Source organism: Manis javanica, chromosome 6 (assembly GCF_040802235.1).
Source record: "Manis javanica isolate MJ-LG chromosome 6, MJ_LKY, whole genome shotgun sequence".
NCBI lineage: Eukaryota > Metazoa > Chordata > Mammalia > Pholidota > Manidae > Manis > Manis javanica.
In genome coordinates, this window is record NC_133161.1 from 127,560,482 (window position 1) to 127,573,666 (window position 13,185).

Consider the following 13,185-nt stretch of genomic DNA (forward strand, 5'->3'; position numbering starts at 1 on the left):
GTTGGTTTGTGGCCTTCTCCTGGGAGAATAGCTACCTCTAGTGGCTTGTGCTGGGCAGTTGTGTGCAGACAGGGCTTCTGCTTCCTGCCCAGTTACTATGGGGTTTCTCTCTGCTGTTGCTGTGGGCTTGGCCTGGCTGAGGCTGCTCCTACAAAATCGTGAAGCTCCGTTGGAGGGGGAGCGGCCAGGAGGCTATTTATCTCCGTAAGGGGCCTCTGTGCTCCCTGCTGCACCGGGTGTTAGAGTGCCCAGAGATCCCCAGATTCCCTGCCTCTGGTCTAAGTGACCTGTCCTGCCCCTTTAAGACTTCCAAAAAGCACTCTCCAAACCAAAACAACAACAGCAACAATGAGAGAGGGAACAGAAAGAATAAAAAAGGAAAAAACACGCGATTTTTTTTTTTTTGTCCTCAGGTGCCGGTCCCAGGCACCCGCTCACTGGTCCTGCTGCCCTGTCTCCCTAGCACCAGGGTCCCTGTCCCTTCAAGGCTTCCAAAAAGCACCCATCCACCGGTCCCATAGGGAAAAAACGCTCGATATTCTTTGTCCTCAGGCACTGGTCCCAGGCACCCACTCACCAGTCCCGCCGCCCTGCCTCCCTAGCACTGGGGCCCCTCTCCCTTTAAGGCTTCCAAAAAGCACTCCCCAAAAGGAGAGAAAAAAAGGGGAAAAACGCGCGATTTCCTCCGTCCTCAGGTGCCGGTCTCAGGCACCCTCCCACCAGTCCCACAGGGAAAAATGCGGGATATTCTTTGTCCTCAGGTGCCGGTCCCAGGCACCTGCTCACCAGTCCTGCCGCCCTGCCTCCCTAGCACTGGGGTCCCTGTCCCTTTTAGGCTTCCAAAAAGCACTTGCAAAAAAGAGGAAAAAAGAAAGGGGAAAAACGCGCGATTTCCTCCGTCCTCAGGTGCCAGTCTCACGCACCCGCCCACCGGTCCCACAAGAAAAAACGTGGGATATTCTTTGTCCTCAGGCTCCGGTCCCAGGCACCTGCTCACCAGTCCTGCCACCCTGCCTCCCTAGCACCGGGGTCCCTGTCCCTTTAAGGCTTCCAAAAAGCGCTCGCCAAAAAGAGAAAAAAAAAGGGGAAAAACGCGCGATTTCCTCCGTCCTCAGGCGCCGGTCTCAGTCACCTGCCTGCCGGTCCCACAGGGAGAAATGCGGGATATTCTTTGTCCTCAGGCGCTGGTCCCAGGAACCTGCTTACCGGTCCCGCCACCCTGCCTCCCTAGCAACGGGGGCCCATCCCTTTAAGGCTTCCAAAAAGCGCTCGCCAAAAAAAAACCGCTCTGGTTTCTTTCCACCCGCAGGAGCCGGGAGGAGGGGCGCTCGGGTCCCATCGGGCCGGGGTTTGTATCTTACCCCCTTCGCAAGGTGCTGGGTTCTTGCAGGTGTGGATGTGGTCTGGATGTTGTCCTGTGTCCTGTAGTCTCTATTTTAGGAAGATTTTTCTTTGTTATATTTTCATAGCTCTATGTGTTTCTGGGAGGAGATTTCCACTGCTCTACTCATGCCGCCATCCTCCATCTAACTTTGTTTTATGCATTTTGTGGCTTTAGTACTCAGTAATGTTATGAGTTCAGAGTTTTGCAGCTAAAAGAAGACATTTACAAATGTATGTTTGGATGACAAAGAAATCAACATTTATTAAACATATAGATTATGTAACATGATAAACAACAGAGACTTGAGTCTGAGGAAATTATTATAGGGGAGGAGAAAGAAAAAAAGGAAATATCCATAACATTACATCAGTCATGACACATTACAGATGTATTGACTCATTCATGTGATGGGTCTCAAGAGATAAATGAACCCCAATCCCACCTATACCCCTGCTGTGACTGTACTGATTTTATTTCTACAGTTAGAAACAAACACACATTAGGTGCCATAAAATACCTGTGGGAGTTTTTCGCACTGGTCCTTGTACTTTTCAATGCAAGAAATTCCCAGCAATAGTTTCCTAAAGGGTTCTTTTGGATGGGAGATTCATGGTAGAGTCAGAAGTGTTCCCCTTCTATTCGCTGTTTCAAAGCACAAGCAGAGAAAATAAAAGGAACCAGTCTGAGAGATCACCTTGACATTCCAAAGAAATGTAAACTCTTGCGGAGGTAAGCACTATATATATATATATGTGTGTGTGTGTATATCTATCTATATATTTACATATACATACACACAGATATTTAAATTGGGAGGAAATGAGGATTTTATAGCATTTTATTTTATGTACAAGTTTGAACTTAGTAAATATAAATTTTTAAAAGAATTTTCTAGAATGATTTTCTCAGTGGTTATTTTCAAGAGACAGGGTTCATGAAAATCTGGATAATTTGAGGGTTTTAACTCTCCATTTGTATTTGTGAAAGACATTTAAGCATAATGGCAATAGGGTGAGATTCCAAGTCATACAGAAATGGTTTAGGTACAGACCTTCTGTTTAGTGCTTGTGTAACCTTCAGTTCTAGTTTTCTTATTTGAAAAATAGGGAAAATAACAAAATACATATATCTCATTAGTGAAGATGAAATGGATGATCAATCAGAAGTACATAGTAAAGTGTCTAGTGCATATTATTGCTTAGTATGTAGAACCTAAAGATTTTACTCTAATTACATCAAATCATTAAGCCCATAATATTCATAACATTAAGCCAAAAAATACATTTTTTCTTTACCAGAGAGGTAATAAACAGAAAAGTCATATCATTTGCCTCTGATGGATTTTTACACTTCCCATATACTCTCATGACCAAAGTCACAAATCCCACTTCCCAAAAATCTTATTTAGTTTTTTTTTCCTTTCAAACAGTCATTGACATGTTTTGACCAACAATTCCTCACAGAGATCTTTTTTTTTTGCCTTAAGGAATTTAAAATTTAAAGGAGAGATCTGTGGGGGAAACCCCTTAACTGAAATGTAAGTTAAAAAGATGAACTCAAAATTTCTTACTCTGTAAACCCTGTGTATCTAAGCATATATATGTATATGTGCGTATGCATGTGTATGTGTGTGTGTGTGTGTGTGTGTGTGTGTGTGTGTGTGTGTTTGTAAGAGATATAGAGACAAATAAAGAGAGGAACAGGACAGGGAGAGGAAAAGAACATAAAGAGGCTCAGGGGTTTTATAAATTTAAGACCAGGAGGAAAATGATTTGCAGATGGGACCAGGGGATATTTCTGCATGAGGTAGTTTTCCAGTGGAGTCTATGGGCACTGCTTTGAAGGATGTTTTTTTATCTGGTATCATATTTCCCCCACTGATGTTCAATTGTTGTACGCTGAGCAGCCCTGGTCCAAATGTTGACATGCAGAGGCTTCTACAGATGTCTACGAATCATTCTAAACCAAGAATTGCACATCCTACAGTTTTGAAGCACTAGTTTGTCTACAACTTTTGTAATCCAGTTTTAGTGAAAAGCTATCATCAGGTTCCTTTGTGTCCTTGAACTGATCAGATTCTTCCACGTATGTATTCTCAATTCACACATAAGCATCTTCCTTGTCAATCCCTATTTTGAACTCAGAACACTCACGTTTTTTTCTTTATTCTTCAGTATGTCTAATGTGAGTTCTTCAACCCATCTTCTTTTGGCAGAGCATAAAATCCACAGATTAAAACAATTTGCTAATGAAAATGCTGGTATCCATCTTCTTAAATAACAGCTAAATTCTCTCCAAAAGTTCTTGGGAATACTGTTCTGTGGACTTGGCAAGATAAACCCTTTATATTATATTTCTTTGCATGAACTTCACTCATTTTGATCTTCACATTAGTCAAATAGATCCAGCATTTTCAGTTCCACTCACCTTGAAGAAGGAGGTGCAGAGAGAATGAACTGCTCAATGACCACAATAAATGAACAGGACAAGTGAGACTGGATGCTCATCTTTATAATTATTAGACAAGGGATCTGTCCACTATGTCATATTTTTCTCTCCCAGGTGCATTAAAACAATTTATTGAAATTAACAGTGTTTTAGGCAAACGACGATCTTACAGTATAGGTCATTTGGTTATGGGTAGAAGGTTGGCATATTCACTCTGCCCCGAGGGATAATACATCAGAGCGGCTGCAATGTTATGAATGGATTTCAGATAAACAAGTCATTCTTTCATCACATTGGGATCTTCAATATGTTGATGACAATAGCTCTCTAAAGTGTTTCTAATGTCTCAACAGTGACATTTAAAATGTGTCTGTAGAATAATTAGGAAAAAGTTGAGGCTTTTATATAACTATAACCTGTGCACTTACATTAAGATCCAAGAATTGTGCCTCTTCTTTCGTATTTGCTGCCTCTCTATGTCTGAATCTCAACCAAACCTGTCAAGGAGGTAACTGGATCTATAATCATCTAATCAAGGTTATTTATCTGCTAGGATTAGGAGCCTTAATTTTGTTTTTATTTCAAGAATAAATATTGATTTCTACTGAATGAGTGGAATGTCCACATGTGATTGAGACTTTATATAGAAATTATATACAGCATAGAGCAGGAAAGGTAGTACCATTTGTTTAGTCTTTTTTTGTTTGCCTTTTCCAGGGATATATGTCCAGAAAAAAATTGCTCCTGCTATGTTCAAAAGACTTTTGCCTATGTTTTCTTCTAAGAGTTTTATGGTTTCATGTCTTTTATTTAGAGCTTTAACCCATTTTGAGTTACTTTTGTGCATGGAGTTATACAATAATCCACACAGCTCTCCAGTTTTCCCAGCACCATTTACTGAAGACACTCTCTTTTCCCCATTGTATATTCTTGCCTACTTTGTATTACATTAATTGACCATCTATGTGTGGATTTATTTCCAGGCTCTCTATTCTGTTCCATTGATCTTTGAGTCTGTTCTTGTGCCAATACCATACTGTTTTGTTTATTGTGCCTTTGTAGTATAGCTTGAATTCAGGGAACATACTATCTCCAGCTTTGTTCTTCTTTCTGAAGACTATTTTGGCTATTTGGGGTGTTTTGTGGTTCCATATGAATTTTAGCATTATTTACTCTAGTTCGTTGAAAAGATGCTATTGGTATTTTGATAGGGATTGCATTGAATCTGTGAATTGCTTTGGGCAGGATGGCCATTTTGACAATATTAATTCTTTGTATGCATGAGCATGGGATATATTTCCATTTGTGTCTTCTTTAATTTCTCTCATCAGTATCTTATAGATCTGAGTCAAGGTCCTTCATCTCCTTGGTTTATTCCTAAGTTTTTTATTCTTTCTGATGCAATTCTAAATAGAATTGTTCTTCTGATTTCTCCTTTTCCTAGTTTGTTGTTAGTTTATAGGAATACAGCATTTTTCTGTATATAGATTTTTGTATCCTGCAACTTCATTGAATTCAGTGATTAGTTCTAATAGATTTTTTTGGTTGAGTCTTTAGGATTCTCTATGTATAAAATCATGTCATCTGCAAGTAGTGACGGTTTTGCTGATTCCTTACCAATTTGGATGCCTCTTATCTCTTATTAGTGTCTATTTTCTGTGTCTAGGACTTCCAGTACTATATTAAATAAAAGTAGTGAGAGTGGGCATCCTTGATTTCTTCTTGATCTTAGAGGAAAAATGTTCAGCTGTTCACCATTGAGTATGATGTTAGCTGTGGGTTTGTCACATATGGCCTATATTATGTTGAGATATGTTCCCTATGCACACGTTTTGTTCATGACTTTTTATCATGAATGGATTTGGATGTTTTCAAAAGATGTGTAAGATTCTATTGAGATAATCATATGGTTTTTATGCTTTTGTTCATTTGGTATATTACATTGATTAATGTACAAATATTATACTATCCCTGAAAGAAAACCCACTGGATCATCATGGATGATCCTTTTGATGTATTTTTCTATTCAGTTTGCTGATATTTTGTTGAGGATTTTTGAACCTGTGTTCATCAGGGATATTGGTCTATGATTTTGTTATTTATATTGTCTTTATACGGTTTTGGTATTAGAGTGATGCTAGCCTCATAAAATGAATTTGTAATTATTTGCTCCTCATATTTTTTGAATAATTTAAGAAGGATATATATATTAGCTCTTCTTTAAATGTTTGGTAGAATTCACCTGTGAAGACATCTTGTCTGGGCTTTAGTTTGTTGGGAATATTTTGATTACCAATTCAATTTCCTCACTGATAATTGATCTCTTAAGGATTTCTGTTTATTACTGGGTCAGTTTGAGATGATTGTTCTTTTTTTTCTAGGAGTTTGTCCATTCCTTCTAGTTTGTCTAATTCATCAACATATAGTTTTTCATAGTATTAGTATTTCTTTATAATTTTTAAATTTTTGTGGTGTCAGTTGTAATTTTCTTTTGTTTCTGATTTTGTTTAGTTGTGTCCTTTCTATTCTTTTCTTGATAAATCTGGCTGGGTTTTGTCTATTTTCTTTATTTTCTCAAAGAACCAGCTCTTCATTTCATTGATTTTTCTATGTTTTTATTCTTCATTTTATTTATTTCTTCTCTAATCTTTATTACATCCTCCTTCTACAAACTTTGGGCTTTGTTTGTTCTTCTTTTTCTAGTTTCTTTAGTTGTGGGGTTAGATTGTTTATTCGGGATTGTTCTTCTTTCGTGAGGTAAGCCTGTATTGCTGTGTATTTCCTTGTAAGAACTGCTTTTGTTGCATCCCACATATTTTGAACCACTGTGTTTCTGTTTTAATTTGTTTCCATGTATTGTTTTATTTTCTCAAACTAAAAAGCTTCTGTACAGCAAAGGAAACCATCAACCAAACAAAAAGGGAACCTGCAGTATGGAAGGATATATCCATAGATGATATATTTGATAAGGTGTTAGCATCCAAAATATATAAAGAATTCATATGCCTCAACACCAAAAATGCAAATAATCCAACCATTATCTGGGCAGAGGACCCGAACAGACATTTTCCAAAGAAGGCATATAGATAGCCAACAGGCATGTGAAAAGATGCCCCACTTTGCTGATCATCAGGGAAATGCAAATCAAAACCACAAGAAGATATCACCTCACACAGTCAGAATGGCCACTATACAAAAGACAAGAACTAGCAAGTGTCGGCAAGGATGCAGAGAAAGGGGAAGATTCCTAAACTGTCGGTGGAAATGTAGATTGGTAAACCAGTGTGGAAGTCAGTGTGGTGGTTCTATAAAAAAATTAAAAAGAGAGATAATATATGACCCAGTAACTCCACTTCTGGGAATTTGCCTTAAAGAAAACAGAAATCTCTGATTCAAAAAGGTATATACATCCTATATTTGTTACAATATTATTTACAATAACCAAGATATGGAATTGACCAAAGTTTCCATCAATAGACACATGGATACAGGAGATATGGTGCATGTATACAGTGGAATGTTATTCAGCCATAAGAAAGAGAGATAGTCTGCCATTTTCAAGAATATACATGGACTTAGAGGGTCCATGTTGGTTGAAATAAGCCAGGCATAGAAAGTCAAATACCATATGATTTCACTTTTATGAGTAATCTAAAAGCAGAAGAAAACAAAATGGACAAAACAGCAGTAGACTCATAGACACTGAGAAGGGTCAGGTGGTTCCCATTGGGGAGGGGTTAGGGAGGGTGGTTTAAATAGATGAAGGGGATAAAAGGCACAAAATCTCAATCATAATGTAAATTAGTCATGGGGAGGAAAGTACACCATAGAGAATACAGTTAATAGTTCTGTAATATCTTTCTATGTTGACAGTTACTATCCATAGTAGTTGAGGTAAGCATTTAATATTGTATATAATTACATTGTATACATGAAATCAACATAATATCAAATATCAACTATACTTCAATAAGAAATATATCAAAAAATATTCCTAAAACAAGAAAAAAGAGAGATGGGGAGTGACTTGTTTAACAGGCAGTTAATGACAGTGACAGTGTAAGACCCCATATATTTTATAGAGGTGGAAAATAGCTGAAAGTCCATGTAGTCAGTGTATATTGTGACATAGTTGTTAAAAAAATGGCAAGTGTCATCTTATCTTGAGGAACTAGTTAAGAATCTTAATGACTTGGCAGAATGAATTGAACTGTCCCATTTGTCTTTTCTCCCCTTATAAGATGAGTATCAGAATTGTAACTATTAGGCTGTGAGTTAAATACATTCATGCCAAAGGTTGATAAAAGTTCCAGGCATAAAATGTGCTCTCATTAAGTATCATTTGATATACAATAAAGCTCTTAACATAAAAAGTATTTAAAAGAAGGTCTGTAATAAATCCTTAATGACCTTTTGTGTCAGTGTATAAATACTTGCAGTGTAAAAATACTAAACAGTGCAACTGAATGTATTATGTTCTGTATTATTGCAGATGAGTAAGTTTCTGAAATGTACACAGGACTGACCTCAGCCTCATGGAAAATCAGAACAATGTCACTGAATTTGTTTTCATGGGACTGTGGGGAAATAACTGAATAGAGCTACTGTTCTTTTTCTTTTTCCTGCTCTGCTTCCTGGCTATCTTAACGGGAAACTTCACCATCTTTGTCACGGTCACCTGCAGCTATCTAATCCAACAGCCAATGTACTACTATCTCTGACACCTTTCCCTCATGGACTGCTGCTACACCTCCACTGTGATCCCCTGGCTGATCAGAGACTTAGGGTCAACAGGAAAAGATATTTCCTATAACAACTGTATGACCCAGCTCTTTTCAGCCCATCACTGGCTGCTGTGGAAATGTTCATCTTGGAGTCCATGGCTTCTGACCTCTATGTCGCCATTGTCAGGCCCCTGCACTACATGGTCATCATGAGCCAGCTCAGGTGTCACATGCTGATTACCATGGCCTGGGGCATAGGGGTTTGGCACTCTGTTGCTCTGCTGCTTGTGGTACTCAGGTTACCTTTCTGTGGTCCTAATCAGATAGGCCACTATCTATGCAATGTGAAGCCTCTTTTGAAGTTAGTGTGCAAAGATAACTGTGTTGTTAATACCTTAATGATTGCAAATTCAGGGATGGTGGTGGTTGTCGTTTTTCTTGTCCTAGTGGCTTCTTACATATCATATTATATAATCTCAGGATACGCTCCTCTGCAGGATGATGCAAAGCTCTCCCAACCAACCTGTAGCTCTCATGTAGTGGTTGTAGTCTTGTTCTTTGTGCCCTGTATCTATAATTATGCACTACCTGCAGGGAGTGAGAACAGGATAAGGAACTCTCAGTGTTCTTTCTACACTGTGACTGCCCCCATGCTGAATCCCCTCATCTACGCCCTCAGAAATGTGGAGATGAATATTACTATGATGAACATATGGTCATAAATGGCACACTCAGAATTCAAGTAAAGGTGACGTTCATTGTGCTTTTGATCCCGTGTCCCTAGGACATGTATCATTTCATATGTTTAGAAAAGACAGAAGGTTTCTCTAGGGAGTTCGACTGAATGACCTCTGACAATATATGAGCCAAAAAACAAGTCATTGTGATTCACGTTGCAGTATACACTTTAAAGGGTCAAACTAGGTCCAGGTGTGACCACATAGATTTGAGGAATTCAAGAAGTGCCCTTCTAAAGAACAGCTCTGATCATACCACTGCTCACTACAAAATTTAATTGGGAACCCTATTTTCCTTGGAATAAAATTTAACTTTCTCAGTTGTTTATCAGATATTTCCCCAAATTTATCCTTGTTGAACTTGCTAATCTCAGAAGTCACTATCTTGGAAGAAGGCGTTGTGTTACAATGATAGGCTTTCGGGTTATGGAGACCTGGCTGGCATACTGTCTCTAAGATTTTATCAGTGTATCTTGGCAATTTGCTTTTAATATATGCTTTCTCACTTTTCAAATATCTATGAAATGAGTAACACTGTAATCATAAAGATGTTTGGCTAACACTTGTGAATTTTTAGCACAGGCACATGATGTATCAGAAATTCATGTTAAGTATTTTTTTCTCTTTCCCCGCCTTTATTTCTATGTGTTCATTTGCTTGGATGTTTTCATCCAGCTACCCAGGTCCTTTCTACATTCTCCAGAAATACTCTAAAATCTCTCTTCTGTGACTTCATTTCTCCTGTCTCCTTTGCTTATCATGCCCCTCCCTGATGCTTTAGGGACTGCTTACATATAGCTCTCATCCTGATATTTTCTTATTCAAAAAGACTTGGAAGATCCATCAACAAACCAGGAGGACTTGATTTCTTCACTGTTTTGTTGCTATTCATCTGTACATTTCCTCCATTTCAAGTGATCTTATGTCTTATACTTGTGTTTAAGAGCTGTTTTTCCAGTTTGACACAGAATATGTGCTATATTTTTACTTTATTGTATCTTCCTATTTTCCATCTAAAATATGGCACAAACTAAGATGTAAAAAAAAGTTACTAAATTAAGTTCAAAGACACTATCTTCTGTTTTCATTTGAGTGTACACATTGTTCTCACATATCTGAAACGTCCCCTTCTGTGTTGAACAATCATACATTAATAATAAAATAAGTAATGTCAGGAAGGCTGAAAGTTTAACATAAACCCCATGTAACTATCTGGGAGGGAATGAAATCCAGTAGACAGTCCTCAGAATGTCTTTTTGCTTGTGTATTTTCTGCATTAAGGAAGTACTACCATTTTAATTATTGATTATCCTGTTGTCTTTTGAACCCTATAATCCAGCCTCAGCTCTGTGTCTTGGTTTCCATTAAGCTAGACATTTCTCTCTGTTTAGACTTTTCTCTTCTCAGAATGACTGCATTGCTTCTATACACTTTACTTGCCTGAGTTACTCCTGCCTTACAGCCAACGCAAAATCCCACAGAAACAAGTGAAGACAAGTGAACCCTCTTCTGAGGGTTAGGACCTTCCATAGACCTAACTAATAACTTTTTTTCTTCCTGGAACCATGGAAACCTTTGCAATATCATTGGAAAACATTCTGTTACACAGTAAATTAGTCTGTTAATAGTCCTATTTGATCTAGTTTAACATAATAATTTTTTGTGGGTAAAATTGCAACATTTCCAGAATCTCTCACCTGGTTTAGTGCATCTCCATATCAATAGGTAATTACAAGGGAGAGCAAGGGAATATCTGGTCAAAAGAGGTTGGATGGGGCCCTTTTTTTCTACAGTCAGGTCATGAGTGACATGGGAGAGCAGAACTAGACAACTTCTTGTAGGCAGTAAACAGGTTTCTCCCACTTCTTTCTCCCTTTGACTGATTCTAGTTTCAAGGCTATTTTGCCCCAGTATTTTGCCCCTGGAGTTACATCTGGCAGTAGTTGGCAAGACACCTGACTGCAAAATCTGTCTTCATGGGTTGGACCCTTGGGCAGGCTGCCCCTAGAGATAGTGGGGAGATACCCAGAATTCCCCCTGTGGATGGTGGGGAGGTCCTAGTGGCTGCAGTAGTGGAGGGTGCAGCTGCACCTAGGAGCCCCCTAACCATGGGGCTTCCAACTGGGAAGCCCCTAGTGGGCAATTGGTCTAGGGTAAAGCACCTACTAGAAATGTGGGGCCTTCCCCAGAATTGAGGAATGGTGGAGGCACCAGAAGCTGTTGAATAAGTCCCCTGTGACATAGAATACTGCTTAGAGGCCCTGAGTGGCCATGTAGCAGCTAGGATTGTGGGATGTCTGTTACCCGAGATTATGGAAAGGGTTATCAAGGAGAAAGACACACTTCAGCATCACCTTGAAGAGCTGAGATGGCCTATGGGATACCCTTAAGTGAGAGAGACTGTTACTGAGAAGCAGGTTGTGCTCCTAGAAGATATGTTAGCAGTGAAGGAGGAGGCAGCAGGAGAATACACTTTACAGAAAGTTGTGAGGGAGGGGAAGGAAAGAGTGGTGCCTTCAGCCCGAGAGATGGCAGAGGAGATGTTGGGAGAGGACCATGGGGTGGGGCTGGGGGCCAATCTGTTTTCCTGACACCACTGCTCAAGGCCCGAGCCTCTCCTGTATTAAAGGTACGCCTGGTTGTAATTAAGAAAGTAAAATGCAACAACTGTGGGCCCCTCAGGGGGAGGAGCTTCCCCCTCCCCACATTGTGGAGCACTCCATGCTCCATCCATATACCCAGGATGAGCTGGTGCACATGAGCATCCAGTTTCAGCAGAAGCCATCAGAACCTCTGCTACATGGCTTTTGCATCTCTGGGATATGGGGGTGGAAAGCTGTTACGATAGGTTCCAAAATGGGTAGATTGGCTTCCCTGACAATTCACCCTCCCCTCTGGCAGCAGTTGTAAAGTGCCTGTCACACCCCAGGGTACCAGGTGCTTCTGGATTAGCTGACAGTAGCCATCAGGGCAGTTTGGCCTAATCAGGTGATTTGTCATTATTTACCTACTAGCTGGAAAACATATGTAGAGCTCCAGCAGGGGTTACAGAAGTTGGGCATGAAAAAATAGCATCTATAATATGGGCCCCTAGAACCCCAATAAGGAGTTGTTCAGTGTGGGAATGAGAAATCTGATACTCTATCCAGCTCCTCCATGTCTCTTTGGGTCCCTAGTGTCTATTCTTGCTCCCCACATGGGGCAACCCACAAATGAGGTTCCTCATACTTTAGCAGATCTTGGGGAGGTTGGCATATTAAGTGCACAGAAGGAAATACAGGCTGAGACAGGAGAGATGCAAAGGGCCCCATGAAGGTCTCGAGGTCCCAGATGTGGGTTGATTTGATAAAGATAGGGGCAGTGAAAGAAAAAAAATTAATGCAAAGCCCAATAGGACCTCGTTAGAACTGTGGCACCAATTAAAGCCAGAGCAGCAGTTCAAGCCACTGAGGTCCAGGACATGGATGCCAGAGGCAAAGCCCCATGTGTGTCCTGTGTCCCTGCAAGACATCCTGTGGTACAGGACTCAGGATGTGCATGGGCTCTCACCCCCACAGGAGGACAATTGAGAGTTGGAGTTAGACTGAGGTGGGGGTCAAGGCCTCCACCTTGGGGAATGTGGTGGTGACTGGAGAACACATGTAGAATGAGCAATTCATTGGTCCCCTATAAAAGTACAATGTTTCCTGGTGCTGGTGGACACAGGAGCTGAATGATCTCTGATTTATGGCAACCCTGAGTGGTTTCCTGGGCCCTCTGCTATGATAGATGGCTATGGGGGTAAGGCAATTAGAGTGAGGAAAGCCCAAATCCCACTGGGGACAGTGCATTTACCCACAAAGGAGTATACTGTGTATATTTACAATATCTATGAATATATTTTGGGGGTAGA

At 40.0% G+C, this 13,185-nt stretch overlaps 1 pseudogene; it reads left to right on the forward strand.

Moving 5' to 3' along the window:
- Window positions 1–8,367: 8,367 nt before the first annotated feature.
- LOC140850164 (olfactory receptor 4P4-like) lies at window positions 8,368–9,278 on the forward strand (annotated as a pseudogene).
- The last annotated feature ends 3,907 nt before the right edge of the window (window positions 9,279–13,185 follow it).